Here is a 17,177-nt window from a genome sequence, read left to right as displayed (position 1 = left end):
GCAGGATTCTGGAACACTGAGGCCGGTTTCACACTATAAGCCGGCAGCAGCGATGCGGGGAGTCGCTTCTGCCGCACCGCATCACTCTGCCAGAAACAGGCCTTCATAGTAACGCTGTATTACCCATCTGGCATTGTCCCAAGCAGGACGTGACGCGCACGGAAGCGTTTTGTAAAAATACGCACATGCGCGCCGCAACGTTGCGTCGGTCATTTTTGAAATATCCCCGCGTCGCTATAGACTAATATGATGTCTGGGTCGCCGCAGATCACTGCAACTGAACGCAGAAGCCATGTGGTAATGTAGTTATGGACCTGCAATGAGTATGTGGTGAAAATGTCACTTCCGCCATAATGTGGCAGTATGAAAGTCTCCAGACTTTCATTGCCCGGCTGTGGGGTGCAGTAATAATACTGCACTGCCCCAGTGTGACAGGGCCCTCAACAAACAAAACAAGTGTACATGAACTGCTCTTTAGATCAGCAGTTTCTCATGCAGGCCTATAACAACAGCTGATGGATTATTGTTAAGATATATGATGATTTATATGCCCTTATACAGTTTATGCACTGATCTAGAGTCATGTGACAATGTTATCTGTTAACAAGGAAGTGTTAAATAAAGTTTACTCAGAGAGCAGAGAAAAAGAAAAGAGAAGACTGTGTATTCCTGAGAGAAACCAAAGTATGGTCTCTGTGCGGTACCTATGTCAGAGATCTGCTATAACTCACAAGATAAGATTAGAAAGCAGCATCAGGCCGGTTATCCCACCTCTTAAATCAAATGGCAACAATGATGCTTATAATGTTCTTCAGTCATCTGTACGCTGTGACATCCATCAAACTCCCAGACTGAATACTGGTGTGTGTTTGTGGCTACTCCTATATTCATATTCCCTCTGTGAAAATAAAATCCCAGGAAAATTAGCATCTAAAACTTGCATCTGAATGAGGTAAGAATCCAAATTAACTAAATTAAACATTCCTAAAAATGTTTCTTTGCTTACCTTGTTAAAAGATGTTATCAGCCCAGCTGTCCTTTTTTAAAGTTAATATTTACTTCCTAAAAGATTCAAATAAGGATGCAACCAGCAGCAGCTTGAGTTCCTCTGCCTATTGTATCTGCTCCTTTTTATCTAAGATCAATGTTTGTTTTCAGAATGAGTGAGAGAGAGGATGACACATGAGAGCATCTATCAGCCTTCCGCATCCACAAGATCACATTTCCTGGCCATAGGAGCATACTGTATACAACCTAAAAAAGAAAAAAACACTAATAATGCTAAATGAACACTTCCATCAAGTATTGCCTGCCTTGGCGTGCAAAGCATGCAAAGCATCACAAATAAGACACTACATTTGCTCATGGTGAGTTTGTTTTAATCAGTATAATAAGGCATTTAATTTAGGCATGGCCATAGTAAATAAAGAGCTAAGACTTTGTGCAATGCAGCTGCATTAAAATGTGTCAGAGATATGGAGAAACGGTGTCACAACATACGTCCTTCAGCTTGGCTTCCTGGCAATGCGGGAATTCCACAAACTAGTATTATTAGAAAGATTTTCATTGAATCCTACAATTGTAGTTTAAAAGCTTCATTATAGTTGTCCTGCGTGACCCTTCGGCTAGGCCAAGGATGGGCAAATTATGGCCCTCGGGGCTATTTCATCCGGCCCGCCGATGCAGGGCCGGATTGCTTGTCCCCCCCAGGACGTGAACTGACTTGCGCCATCTAATAGACGCCGCGTTAGTTCACCGGGAGCAGCCCGCAGCTCTCCTCCAGCCTGCGGGATTGTGGTTACGGGAAAATGGCATCTAAAGCTCTGCACTGGAGACTATTTGTGTCTCCAGTGCAGGACTTCAGGCGCCATTTTCCCGCATCCCTGCTCTGCCTGTCAGCGTGGGAGTTAATTGGGGGAGCTGTGTGCCAGAGGCCGGGAGAGGAGTCCTCTTCCAGGTGGGTAAATGTTTTTGTTTTTTTTACAGGTGCCCACATTCCATGTATTAACTATTGAGATGGACCATACCCATTTTCACTAGTGCTTTAAACACAGTCACAGTCAGGAGGAAGTGCCAAAAGGGCGGAGAGACTAGATTTCTGCCTCTTTCCTACTTTTTTAGCACACTGGGAAAGCTTATTGGACACTTTGCTCTGTATACTTTATTTTTTTTATGCAGTGTATATGCAGTGTTTTGTGTCTGTTTAACATACTGCGTGCACTTAGGTTCTTTGTTAGTTGCAACCCTTTTTGTACTCCCCTATCCTTTAGAAAAGCAGAATCTTTTGCGTTTGTGCAGCGTCTTCCAAAGCTGTGGAAGGGCTTTGGAGGTGTCTGTTACAAGGTACATGAATGGGTATTAGAACCTAGACAAGTGGATGTGAACGGACACAGTAGATAGTACATCCGATCTGCTGTGGCCTTCCACATTAATGGCTGCGGTGTAGTGGGAACCTATTCCTGTATGACTGTTGGACAAGTGAAGCAAATCAGAGGCACAAACTCTACATTCACATCTGAATGTGCTACCTGTCTATTCTTACCCACTACATACATTCATTATAATGTAACTGTTTTATGTCTAATTCTGTATTTTGTTCTGAGTACTTGTGTGTGTATTTCTATAAGCAATCTTCCGAGTATTACACATAGGCAAGTAAAAATGTGGTTATCCCCAGCGATGCCTAAATGTGACACAAATCCGCATTCACAGCGGATGAGTAATTCCAGTGTTGACAATTCCTAGTTGCTGGGTAGCCAATACACCTAATATGTACTATTTTAGGACTTTGCTGATGCTGACAGTGGAGATATGTTTCCTGACTTTAGTTTTAAAATAGTATAATTGCTAAACAAGGGATTTTGAAGTTTCTGTATGCTCACAGGCTTCTAACCTGAAGCAAGTAAAGGCACCACAGGGTGCCTATTAGCAGTTCTATTTCCATGTCAAACATTCTGGGAATCAGAATCACTTTTATTTGTCAAGTACGCCGAATGGCGAGCCCGAAATTGTTTGTGGTTCGCATGGCTATGGCAGTACAACATATGGCACACATATACAAACATAACTTCAACATAAATGAGAGGGATTGCATTCATACCAGCATGAGAAACTTATGTTAGAGAAGGTCAATGTTGGCGCAAAGGGGCCGAGCATTGAGAAACACTGAGACAGTTGGGGTAAGGGACCATGCGGCACTGGGGTGCAATTGGGAGATCAGCGTGTACGGTTGGGGTATGGAGTTGACTAGAAGGCTAAGGTGCCACAGTAGTGCAGATCTGGGTAGGGGGACCTGAGTTTAGAAAGAAGACTGCTTGGGGGAAGAAGGTATACCTGCACCTGATGGTTCTGATTGGAAGGGTTGTGTAGCTGCGGCCTGATGGAAGTGGCTCAAAGTAGTGACTGCCCGGGTGGGAGGGGTCATGCTGGTGGCCAAGGATGGATTTGTGTCCCTTACTACCCAAGTTGAACTATCACCAGACCCAGTCCATCTGCAGCCACCCTGCATTAAAGTTTGCAGGTAGCAATGTGTGGCCAGGGATGGACCGGGTTGGGCTGCATCTGTGCCTCATGTGCAGTGTGTTTACTGGTTGAGCTGGAGGCGTAAAGGACTCATCTTGGAGCCGGATGAGAGTGCAGGCTGCAACAGGTGGCATGATTGATAGCTCCCTGTTTGCTCCTTGCCTGCCCCCACTTTACTGCCCCTCATTCAGCCACCCCAAAACAAAGCTGAATTCTGGGTGCCCTAGGCCATGGCCTATGAGGTCTTGCCAGAAATTTTTATGCAAAACAATGCATGCGAAAAACTGCATGTTTTCTGCCAAAAAGCTGATGAGTGGGGAAATTGTGGCCTGACAACAGGACCAGTTCTAGACTTTTTGTTGCCTTAACCAGTTCAGCCTTCAGTCGTTTTCACTTTATGCATCCGAGCAATGTTCACCTCCCATTCATTAGCCTATAACTTTATCACTACTTATCACAATGAACTGATCTATATCTTGTTTTTTCCGCCACCAATTAGGCTTTCTTTGGGGGGTACATTTTTGCTAAGAGCTACCATACTGTAAATGCATTTTAACTGTAAGAATAAGAAAAAAAATTAAAAAAATTCATTATTTGTCAGTTTTCGGCCATTATAGTTTTAAAATAAAACATGCCTAAATAATTAAAACCCACGTATTGTATTTGCCCATATGTCACGGTTATTTCACCGTTTAAATTATGTCCCTATCACAATGTATCGCGACAATATTTTATTTGGAAATAAAAGAGCATTTTTTCCGTTTTGCATCCATCACTATTTACAAGCTTATAAAAAAAAAATAGAGAGAAATATTTCATCTTTACATAGATATTTAAAAAGTTTAGACCCTTAGGTAAATATTTATGTGTTTTTTTTTATAGTAATGTTTTTGTTTTTTTTATTAAACATTTTATGTGGGCATTTTTGGGAGGGTGGGATATAAATAGTGTTTTATTTGGACAAATATTTGTGTATTGTAATGTTTTTTTACTTTTACTTGTAATTTTACTTTTTGGCCACAAGATGGTAATCTTGAGTTTGTTTACATGACGTCACTCTAAGCGTACAATGTACGCTTAGAGGGACATAGCTTCAGAAAAAGCGTAGCTTCCAAGAGAAGCTGTCGCTTTTTCAGCGGGGGAGAGGAATCAGTGATCGGGCACCATAGCCCGATACATTGATTCCTGGGCTACCGAATCCGCGGCCGGGAGTGCGCGTGCATGCGTGCGATCGGCCGCGGGAGCGCGTGGACGTGCACGTGGCCTCCTGGACATAGGTACTACGTCCTGGAGGCATAAATGGTTAAGCAGACATTGTGAGGACAACCCCCCCCCCCCTTTTATTTAAGTATAAATATAGCACCGACATATTACGCAGAATGCATACAGTGGTTACATAGTTACATAGTTATTTTGGTTGAAAAAAGACATACGTCCATCAAGTCATATGCTCATATGTTGAAAAGTGCTAGTGCTATATTATGATGCTGGTAGGCAGGGTCAGACTGGTACACTAAGGGCCCAACAGGAAAGTTTCAGCCTGGGGCCCTCCATCAAACCCCCCTCCCCTTTTGGGCTCACATACGCAAGTACTCTAGAAATTTTGCACAAATGACAGTGCTATATAAATACATAATTTGGTAGAACATTAGACTATGGTAGGGAATAGATTATCAGCTCTTCTGAGGAGGACAGTCCATAACAGGGAGATGGCTACATGCAGCGTGCGCCGCAGGAAAAAAAATGGGAGTGGCCATGCACTGGAACATGATCATGGTCATGATGGGTCATGCACAGACTCAAAAATACACAAAATAAGTAACGGTGTTATTCACAGAGAGTGGGTCTGACTAGATAAACTTTAGATAAAACAATCAAGTAGTTACATGCCTCATGATAATTCATCAAGTAGTCAAATGCCGCTAAATAAAAATATTAAGCAGCCAGGTGCCTTACAATGAACAAAATAAATAGCCAGGTACATCAAAATAAAATAATTCAGTAGCCAAATTGGCTCTGTATACATAAATTAAGTAGCCGTGTTCCGTAGAAAACAGAATTAAGTAGCCATGTGTCCATATATATCAGTATTCGGTAGCTGGGGCAGCTGGGTGCTTTGCTGGGTGCTACTGCCAGCAATGCTGGGTGGCCTAAGAGAATGCAGGGCCTGAGGCAAGTGGCATATGAACGGCCTAGAGCCTAAGTATAGTCCCCCCCCAGTATAGGTAGCCAACTATAGGTGTCCACAGTATAGGTAGTTAGATATAGGAGGTTCCAGTATAGGTAGCAAGTTATAGGTGTCCCCATTATAGGTAGTTTGCTATAGGCGCCCCCAGTATAGGTAGCAAGTTATAGGTGTCCCAAGTATAGGTAGTTAGTTATAGGTGTCCCCAGTATTAGTAGCAAGTTATAGGTGTCCCCAGTATAGGTAGTTAGCTATAGGTATCCCCAGTATAGGTAGTTAGCTATAGGTGTCCTCAGTATAGGTAGCTAGCTATAGGTGTCCCCAGTATAGGTAGTTATTTATAGGTGTCCCCAGTATAGGTAGTTAGCGATAGGTGTCCCCAGTATAGGTAGTTAGCTATAGGTGTCCTGTTCCCAGTATAGGTAGCAAGTTATAGGTGTCCCCACCCAGTATAGGTAGTTAGCTATAGGTGTCCCCAGAATAAGTAGTTAAGTAGTTAACTATAGGTGTCCCCACCCAGTATATGTAGCAAGTTACAGGTCTTTCCAGTATAGGTAGTTAGCTACAGGTGTCCCCCGTATAGGTAGCCTGGAAGGGGGAGCTTGCTGGCACACAGCGGTGGAGAGGGGGCCCAACTCCCCCCTCCCTCACCTGGACCCACTCAGTTGCTTCAGCAGGTGGGGAAGGACTCACCTCGTCCTGGTTCCAGACACCGGAGCTCTGCCGCAGAGCCTCTGTGTTTAACTTGTCTTCAGTCTCCAATGCCTCTCATCTGCTAATCAGGAAGTACAGTGAGAGGCATTAGAGACGGATGACACGTGACATGCAGTGACACAGATCCCCAGCGCCTGGAACGCAGAAGTAGGTCCCTGCCCGGCCGCTGCCATTTGCCATTCTGGAGAGAGGAGTGCGGAACAGGGGCCCCTCAGGTGAAGGAGGGGGGAGTTGGGCCCCCTTCCCACTGCTGTGAGCCCAAGCCCCCCTTTCCTGCGCTCCTACCGCCTCCTGCTGCTCGGCGGGGCCTGGGAGGGCCCATTTAAAGTAAAGGAGCTAGGCCTACCGGGAATTCTCCCATGTTCCTGGTGGCCCAGTCCAACCCTGCTGGTAGGTGGCTTTAGTAGGCAATAAAAGTATATACTTCACGCCGGGCCGAGGCAGAGGGGAGAGAGGCTCCAGCCTCAGGGCGCAGTGTAGGAGGGGGGGCACAAATCACTCAGCTATCATTCCCCTATTGTGTTTGAAGCAGAGAGACATAAGAAAAAAGAATACATGGCAGTGACTGCAAGCCAGATAACTAGATATTAAGATGTTGGGGGCCCTGGGACACCTCTTAGTCTAATAGCAATCAGTATGTGATGGCTGGGGAGGGAGGATAGGTGGGCGCACTTTGGTGTCTCAGCCTTGGGTGCTGGAGGACCTTGTCCCGGTTCTATAGGACTACCAGGATTGGATCAAGGAGAGTTTGTTATCTTTGTTAGGTCAGGGTGGATGAGTCCACTGGCTTCATATAGGTGCCCCCAGGTAAGCTAGTTACAACCTGGACCGCTGCGCCAGCTCTGCAGGGGGGACAGGAGGGGGCCGGTGGAAAGGGAGGGAGGAGTGATGTCGGCCCCCTACCCACTTCAGCTGGACAGACTTCAACAACATTGTTGCAGAAGGGAATCAAGCGGTGACCAGAGAGGGAGGAGGGCAGGATGCCACCCTGACGCAGAATGCCATCTGAAAAAGAGGCATCAAGTGGCACCATGGGCTGGCTATAGAAGTGTCATATCTTTAGTGATGTTTCAGGTAGATATATTCCTCATTCAGTCAACTCCGACTCTTCATGACCATATGTACTTCTGCACACCAGATGTCTCTGTCAATCACAGCTTCTTTCAGCTGTTGTATAGACATGTTCATAGCTTCACATATGCTGCATGAAGACACATAGCTATAATAAAATATTTACAGAAATTTGAGAGGTGTACTCACTTTTGTGAGGTACTGTATATGTAATATATGTATATGCACCTTATCTCCACATGCAGAGCGCGCAAGTTAGAGCATGCTGCACAGGGGCGGGCCGAGGCATAGGCTGGAGAGGCTCCAGCCTCAGGGCGCAGTGTTGGAGGGGGTGCAAAATTCATTCAGCTGTCATTCCTAATTGTGTTTGAAGCAGAAAGAAATATGAAAAGGGGATACATGGCAGTGACTGCAAGCCAGATAACTAGATATTAAGGTGTTGGGGAGGTTGTGGGCCCTGTGGCGCCTCTTCGTCTAATAGCAATCAGTGTGTGGCGGCTGGGGTGGGAGGGATGGAGGGGCGCACTTTGGTGTCTCAGCCTTGGGTGCTGGAGGACCTTGTCCGGGCTCTGATGCTGCATAATGTAAATCTACCTGTCCTGAATCCAGTTCCAGTCCCCGTGTCTCTCCGGCAGCTTCTGAACTGGCCTTTAGAGCTCCAAGCTCATTATCATGTGACCACAGTGAGCTTGGAGCTCTAGTGGTCAGTTCAGAATTTGCCAGGTAGACATGTAGATGCAAGCTGGGGTGAGGACAGGTAGCAAAGCATACTGCATCATGCTCTAATCACCTGGGAATAAGTTGACCCCACTTTACACCTAATGTTTGTGTGTCAAAAATGCATATTACCAATATTGGACCTGATTCAGTTTTCTCCAAGTTTTCTTCTCATGCCTGATATTTTCACATCTTATCAATAAAATGCCTTTTAAGCCACCAGCAAGCAGCAAAATACTCAGAATAATTTTGACAGTACTTTTTTTTTAATACTTTTTGCTACTTTTTCAATTGCGGAGTGCTTAAATGTTATTTTAAACAGAAGATGAAACATTTTCTCCTAGGAGAAAACATAAGAGAAAAAGTGAATTGGGTCTTTATGTCCTTAGGTTTAGGCATGATCGGAATTTCCGATTCCGTGGGAAATTCCACCTACCGCTTACCGCACTATAAATCCTCATTCTCTGATTGGCTTAAAATTACAGACTATTAGTATGGCGGATTTCCGTGGAAGTTTCCGCTACCGCTTACTGCAATACAAATTATCATTCTCTGATTGGCTTAAAATTACCAACTATTGGTACAGCGGATTTCCGCGGAAAATTTCTGCTACCGCTTACCGCAATACAAATCCTCATTTTATGATTGGTTTATTCATCCTAATGCTGGGGATACACGGTACCGTGTATCGACCCGCTGATCCGGCCAGCTGATAATATTCAGCTGGCTCGATCATGCCGCTCGACCCGCGCCCACTCGATTCCCGCCGGCGGACAATGGCAGGGAATCGAGCGCTGATAAGGAAGCGCCGGCGGGGACGAGCGGTAATCGATCCGTGCGCACGAGCGGATAAACGGCTGGGGTCGATTCGGTGGCTAATCAGCCGCTGGATCGACCCGTCTATGCACAGCATAAGTCTTCTGAATAGCTTAAAATGATGATTATTGGTATAGCGGAAATTTCAGATATTTACGTATTCCGCGATCCGCACCCTAATTTCTGCGTCCCGCATTCCGATGCAGCAATGTGATTTCCGATCGGAAATGCAGAAGTTTCCGTTCTGCAGAATCGGAATGAGTATACCTACTTAGGTTCCTGATACAAGTGCTTCTGGAAATAATGCTATTATTGCTATTTAGATGGCACTAAGTATTAGTTTTACGTATTACTAAGTTTTAGTAAATTCTTTGAACACATTGCTTTAGTACTGCATATTTGCTATCTTTAGAGTAAAGGGGTATATGTAGTATCCGCAATATGAATGCTCTTTAATTGTTCTTTCATTTCAAAAGGTGCTTTACAAATGGTATCAACTAAAAGGTAAATGTTATTACAGTGGAACTCTAACTGAAACATTTTCAATTGGTGAAATGTGCATGTAGAAAGGTTAAAACATTAGTCAGGCATCTGAGGGTAGTTGTCTCCTCACACACTGTGCTCAGTCACACCTATCACTATCCCAAGTGGGTGAATCTTTTAAATGGGGCATTAAATACCAATAAACCTTCATGAATGTTTTATGTTTTCCCACCTCTAGAAGAAAATTTAAAGAGACTCAGTACAAAATTTTGAGCCTTATTTTTTGTATCCTATAAGTTCCTATGCCTGTTCTAATGTGGTCTGGCTTACTGCAGCCTTTTCTAGTTGCACTGTCTCTGTAATAAATCTTATCTTCTTTCCTCTGTCGGCTCTGTCAGGCTCAGGCTGGAATGTGTGGAATGTACAGCACTGCTTGTGATAGGCAGAAGCTTTACACACCCTCTCCAAGCTCTCCTCTCAGCCTATCACAATCTGGTTAGCAGCCATGTCTTTTGTTTGTAAACACTGCCTAAAACTGGTAATTACAAGCCAGAATTGCAGCAGGGAGTGGCAGAAACAGCACAGAGGGGCCCAGGAGAACATAATGAATAGAATGGTATGCTTTTTATTCTAAGAATTTTAGAGTACAGATTCTCTTTAAACCATTGCGGTTGTTTGATGGAGGGACTCTTGCAAACAGGAAACTAGACACAAACACAACTTCTACACTTCCTCACTAGGCATGATCAATGATATGCAAATATTTCCAAGTTCATGCAGGAATATGTAAATTTTTATGTAAACATATGCAGCTTGAAAATGGATCAATTAATTAAAACCTTGATGGGACTTAATTGCTCCACGTTCAAGCTGCATAAACATGCATACAAATGTACATAATCCTGCATGAACTGGGAAATATTTACGGCTCATTTAGCATCCCTATTCCTCACTGTGTTCCAGTCAAAATGTACGTTTTAGCTGGAGTTTCATTTAAAGATGATTAGTGGATGTAGAGAGAATTTTGCCAACTTAGCTGAGTAAACAATTTGCAATGGAATATTTTTTTTATTTAATTAACCACTTCCTTCTAGGTGCCCCGAAAAAAGTTAAGTCAGCACCATAGTGTGCAGAAATCTACAAAAAAGGACTTTCAAACAGACTGTATTCTTCTCCTCATCTGTATTCCAACCGCAGGGTTTTGAAGTAGATAAAAATAGCAGCAGAGGAATGCATGACGGCTTGGGATATGGGCTGTGAAGCTACTGCTGTCTGTAATTTTAGGGACTTTGAACTCTGCCTGTTATTTGTTTAAAGCAGCAGTTCTTCTATGGAGGAGAAAGTGTTAATTTAATCTCTGCTTCAGTCTTCTGGTGATAGTAATATCGACGAAACAGCTAATGGAACTTATGTCCAGAAAGAGAAGAGAGATGTATCATATGTTTGATTTACATTGTAAAATGACAAAGGCTAGTTTCTACTTGTGCATTGTGTTTGATTTTTCTCTCAGGAAATTTGCATTGATTTGGCAACTAATGGTAGTGAATGGGGCTATTTCCATTCAATGTGAATTTTTTTTTCGGACATCACGTACAATTTGCATACAATGCTTTGCATAGGCAATGCATAGCAATGCGAATGTTCACGTTATTTGCGCAAAAATTTGCATTAAATGCATGGTTATAGGAAGTTGTCAGCAGTCATGACTAAGCTGTTACTAGGCAGATTATGTTAAATTTGACTAATGCGAATTTTCGCGTACAAATTTACACACACATTTTCATCAAAAAGATCTTATAAGATTTTCTGGACGTGAAAATTTTACACTACAATGGAAACGTAGCCAAAAAGACATCCAACTCAAATTCCCTAGCCCATATATTCGCACACTGCCACACATAATATTATTATTATTATTAAACAATGTAGCCCACAATAAATAGGAGTTGGGTAATGCAGTTAATGCAGCACTAATTAGGCAATGTGCACTACACTGTCAGCAGTAGTAATGGTAAAATTGCCGGCCACTGCATGCCCATGTTAGTACTGTAGGTTAGTAAATTAGGGCCATTTTGAGAAAAGGCGAACACTATTAGTTTTATTTATTGATTATCGTGGTACTGGTAAATTACTGGGTTTCTGTTGTTACTAGTAATATCCATTACTTCATGTTCTACCACACAAATGAACCAAATCTACACAATTATCAAATAGTCCAGTCGATAAGATTTAAAAAAAGGCTCAGTCTGAACTGTAGGGAGATCCAATGATTGAAAAGACCCCCCTTGAAGATTTTTAACAAACAGGTTTATAAAACTGAAGAACAATTGCGAATCCCTCTAAGCGGAACAACTAAAAGGAGTGTGACAAATGTGGGCGCCCACTAAGCAGGCAGTCCCCGCAGTTCACATAGCAGGCAGCCTCAGCTCCTGCGGTTTAGTGGGTGCCCAAATTTGTCTTGGGGGTTTAATGTTGGGGGGGGGGGTAATTTTAGAGTGGTTAAGGTTAGTTGCCCATGGGGAGGTTTATGATAGTTACCCAACAGGGGGGTTAAGGTCAGGCACCACCATGGGGGGAGTAGGGAACAGTTAGGTCATAGTGAAATATAGGCAAATATCAATATTTCACTATATGAATTAAGTAGTAGAATATAGTTACACTTCTCAGTATTTTACTTCCGCTATTTCCTGTGCCCTTTCAACCAATGTTTTTTTTTCAGCTTATGCCGTGCTCAAATTAGCGTGCAGTGCTTTAACGCCGTCTAAGGAACATCTAGTGACAAGACTACATACTCTCTAAAGCGCTGCAGAAGATGTCAGCTGTAGAAAATACTAAATAATAATAAATATGCATGAAAAGGTTCTGATTTGCACAAACAATACTTGGCGAGAACAAAAAATGTATTCAGTTGGCTGCTATGGCAAAAGCCATGGTTCAATCACAAAGCATCAATGGAATCTCAATGTTGAAAGGTATCAGGCAGGAGAAGGGTAGACAAACATTTCCACAGCATTTGGTATACCATGGAAAACAGTCAAGACAGTCATCAAAAACTGGAGAAAATACGGGACAACAGATATTGCCAAGAACTGGACGTTCCTCCAAAACTGATGAAAAGACTACATGAAAACTGGTCAGGGAGGCTACCAAGAGACCTTCAGTAACACAGAAGGAGCTGCATATATTACTGGTAAGTACTGGTTGTGTACTACATATGACAATAATCTCCCATATTCTCCATTTGCCTAGACTATGGGCTATGGTTGGAAGATGGAAGCCTTTTCTTACAAAGAAAATATGCAAGAAAGATTCCATCAAGTCTCCTTAACCACTTGCCGACCGCGCACTCATACCGCGCGTCGGCAAAGTGGCAGCTGCAGGACCAGCGACGCAGTTCTGCGTCGCCGGCTGCAGGCTAATTAATCAGGAAGCAGCGCAAGCTGCTGCTTCCTGTCAATTCACGGCGGGGGGCTCCGTGAATAGCCTGAGGGCCGCCGATCGCGGCTGGCAGGCTAAATGTAAACACAAGCGGAAATAATCCGCTTTGTTTACATTCGTACAACTCTGCTAACAGTAGCAGTGTTGTACCAGATCAGCGATCCCCGGCCAATCAGCGGCCGGGGATCGCTGTCACATGACAGGCAGGAGCCTGTTAGAGGCTGCACAGGACAGATCCGTTCCTGTGCAGCCTCGGATCTCCGGGTAAGGAAGGGAGGAGAGGGAGGGGGGGAATTTCGCCGCGGAGGGGGGCTTTGAGGTGCCGCCCCCACAACACCCAGGAAGGCAGGAGCGATCAGACCCCCCCAGCACATCATCCCCCTAGTGGGGAAAAAAGGGGGCGATCTGGTCGCTCTGCCCGCACCCTGATCTGTGCTGGGGGCTGCACAGCCCACCCAGCACAGATCAGCTAAAACAGCGCTGGTCCTTGAGGTGGGGTAAAGGGTGGGTCCTCAAGTGGTTAATGCATACAGAAAATGTGTTATAGTATAAGATCAAGGTTGAACTTTTTGGCCATAATTCCAAAAGAGACGTTTGGCACAAAAGCAACAAGTGGTATCACCAAAATAATCCCACACCCACATTGAAGTATGACAGGCATAGTAAAAAAATTTAAAAAAATTGTAGTCCAGGTTTGCTGGATGTTCATGTTGCAACCTCAAAACTTAAAGAGAAACTCCAACCAAGAATTGAACTTTATCCCAATCAGTAGCTGATACCCCCTTTTACATGAGAAATCTATTCCTTTTAACAAACAGACCATCAGAGGGCGCTGTGTGGCTGATATTGTGGTGAAACCCCTCCAAAAAAAGAAATTCTGAGTACGTACTCTTGGCAGTTTCCTGTCTGTGAACCCTGTTGCATTGGGGGAAATAGATGTTTACAGCTGTTTCCAACTGCCAAAACAGCAAGCAGCAGCTACATCACTTGCCAGCAGTAAAAATGTCACCATGTGATAAATGTCAGAATATAAATCAGGGATTTAAAATATTTTACAATGGGCAAACACTGACTAAATCATTTATACATCATTATTGTAAAAATGAAGCACTTTTTTTATTACATTATTTTCACTGGAGTTCCTCTTTAAGGTTCCCATACATCTAGTGATGTATGGTCAGATCGACCAAGGGATCTCCCTCTAATTAAATCTGATCAGAGAGAGGTTTGTGGCTGCCCTGTCTTGCCAAATTTTAATGTTAATTTGGGTGCACGATGTTCCAGCTGCCGCTAGTGTCCCACTGCTCCTGTCTCCCCATTCGCATCCCACATGGCTGTTGAGTATAGCACATGGCACATTTGTCACTTATCCCAATATTGCACGCCGTTCCGACTGTGCACCCGAATGACCACATCGGCCTAAGATTTTCCAGCTTGCTCAATCGATACAATCAACTCATTTTGGATCAAAATCAGTTGAATCATTGATCGGGCATGCTTTTCACAGCACCGTTTTTCATCGGATTCGATAAAATTTATCAAAGCACATGGTCGATCAGAGCACAAAATCGCTAGATGAATGGCCAACTTTATACGGTACTCACAGGCATCTGGTTACTAATTAGTGAATTGATAAAAACAGCTGATTGTCCAAATGGTTGGTGTGTCAACCATTTGGACAATCAGCTGCTCTTATGAATTTACTGATTAGTAACCAGATGGTAATGCCAAATCCTGTGTATGATAGGTCTCCTGTCCAATCTTTTGTTCCCAGAAAGCTGTGGTGGGTTTCCTGCTTATGTTACATCCTGGGGAATGTCGTTTGCACATCACCAATTACTGCTTCGTCCTTTGCTTTATCACCAATAAGACAATCACTACCGGTCATTTTCAATCAGTTGGCAGAAGAATTCACTTCTGATCTATGGATTATCTGAAGAATTTGATATGATACATACATTGGAAGTGAATATTTCCTGTAAGCTTAAAAAAGCAAGTCTGACATCTCCAGAGGCTCTCCCTCCACCTCACTGTTCCAGTGCTGGGACCCTTGTAATATGTGGGCCGTGCGGCAGCTGCGCAATGACACGGACCCACTCAGGTTTTAGTGAAAAAAGCTGAGACAGATCAGGTCCGTCCAGTTTTTGGGAGCACACAGCGCTGGAGTGGTCCAGTGGAGGAGATCAGGAGAAGCCCCTGGATTATCCAGAGGCTTCCCTCTATTGAGGTGAGTAACCATTTGGGGCACTTACTTTTCGCACTTATTTTTGCTATAGGTACACATTTAGAAACCACCGTGGTACTCCTCAATGAGTTTAGTAGAGGGATGTTTGGTTCCTTTAATCCACCTTCTGCCGAAGGTGCTGATCTTGTCATTTGAGGTTAGATTGGAGGTAAGATTCCTTATAGGTACGATGCTGAGATGCCTCTATTCTTTTTGTTTGGTGGTAGAGTCTTTGGTACTGCCTTCCCTTCTTTTATTACATTCAATCCTTAGGAACTTAAGAATTTTATTGTAACTTACGGGTTAGTCAAGTTTCACTATTAATATACGCTTCCAGTGCTGTAGTTTCATTACTAGAGCATTGTAATATACAAACAACTAGAAGTTCGTAGTCTGCAAGAAAGTGGTAATAGTCCCAACCTCCCCCAAACACACCCAGAAATATATGTGCACTCAAACAAGAAGCAGCATTACAATTGTAGATGTTGGAGTGCAGTGGTGCTTCGTGCTGCCCTCCTGCCTCTGGCACTGGCTGAGGAGCAGCTTAGAGGAAATTCAGTCCAGTGCATTCCATTTGAAATGCTTTGGCTGGCCTTTAGCTCTTGGGTAAACTTAAAAAGAAATGGACGCAGACAAAAGTTTAATTGTGCAATAAATCTCAGTGCAAGTATTTTGTATTTCATTTTGATGAACCATACTGCCGTAATAACCACGTCTGCACATCCAAGCCAATTCCTCATACTCTGGAGCTGCCAAGGTTGTGCTGGAGGAGGGCAGCCTTTTATATTTAAGAAACCGAGTAGCGAGAGAAGCATTTGCTGATGTGACCTAGAGTGCGGGAAGAATAAGATTCCCTTCTGTCACTTGAAAAAATGTCTGGCAAGTGGGCGTCACATTCTCTGCTTCCACCAGTAAAGCTTTCATTGCTATTACATTTAACTCTGACCACTTCAGATGTGCAACATTGCCCTACAGCCCCAAAGCTTCATGAAACTTTGTGTTGTTATCCCACCCAACCAGTTTCCAACACGGTCCACCCTGTAGCCAGCTCCTAATTAGAAGCATATAAGTCCATTGTATATCTGTAATTAACTTCAGGCTGCTTTCTTATTTTAGGATGATTGCTCTTTCTGCGAGTAACTCTTTCGTTGCCGAAGACCAACTGGCTATCAACTTGTATGGCAGGATATGCATTGAGAGAAGCTGCTGGCCGAAGTAGGATTTCTTTTTTGCATTACCCAGACCACAAAGCATTCTGGGAAGCCCTTGGCATCAGATAAGGCTGAGCTGTTGCTGTTCAGAGTTATTGGCAGCAATACAACATGTAAATACATCCTTAGAAGGCTTGAAATTGGCTCACAAACTTTACTGTGCAGGGTGAATTTATTGTTTCCACTCACTACACTCGTTTATGCTGAATATAACAACATATTGAATGTAACCAGTGCTGCACAAAATGAGTATCCCACGTCACTACCTGTCCATAAATATGATTTACCTATTTACCACAAATCTAAAGGCCTGTTGTGACATAAAAGATCTCCGGAGAAGTGATCAGGTTGACTCACCTTCTAGTATCTGTATGCTATTACTCCTCAGCCCTATTCTCATTATTATGCATGTATGTAACACTGACATAAGTTTTGAAGAACTCTACAGGAAATGTTAAACAAGTCAGGTTACTGACGATCACTCAGAGGGTGAAGAAGAAAATCCAATTGTATGCTTATGGGATGTGGGAGAAAACCGGATCACTCATATGAGTTTCATGCAGGACAAACTCTATGCTCATAAAGTCCTGGTCAACATGGATTCCCTCCATCCATAACAAGTGCGGCCACCGTGATCCCCTCCATCCATAACAAGTGTGGACACCATGATCCCCTCCATCCATAACAAGTGTGGCCACCGTGGTCCCCTCCATCCATAACAAGTGTGGACACCATGATCCCCTCCATCCATAACAAGTGAGGGCACCGTGATCCCCTCCATCCATAACAAGTGTGG

The 17,177-nt window shown here is 43.6% G+C and overlaps 1 long non-coding RNA gene across 1 annotated transcript; it reads left to right on the top strand.

Annotated features, from left to right (window-relative positions):
• The first annotated feature begins 678 nt into the window (after positions 1-678).
• Positions 679-16,447, top strand: LOC137554114 (uncharacterized). The gene is made up of 3 exons (XR_011027330.1): positions 679-952; positions 12,228-12,698; positions 16,287-16,447. It is a non-coding gene; the product is annotated as an uncharacterized lncRNA (long non-coding RNA).
• Positions 16,448-17,177: the final 730 nt, after the last annotated feature.

This window comes from Hyperolius riggenbachi, chromosome 1 (assembly GCF_040937935.1).
Source record: "Hyperolius riggenbachi isolate aHypRig1 chromosome 1, aHypRig1.pri, whole genome shotgun sequence".
NCBI lineage: Eukaryota > Metazoa > Chordata > Amphibia > Anura > Hyperoliidae > Hyperolius > Hyperolius riggenbachi.
The sequence above is the reverse complement of the archived record's forward strand: the minus strand, read 5'-3'. Positions and strand labels throughout refer to the sequence as shown.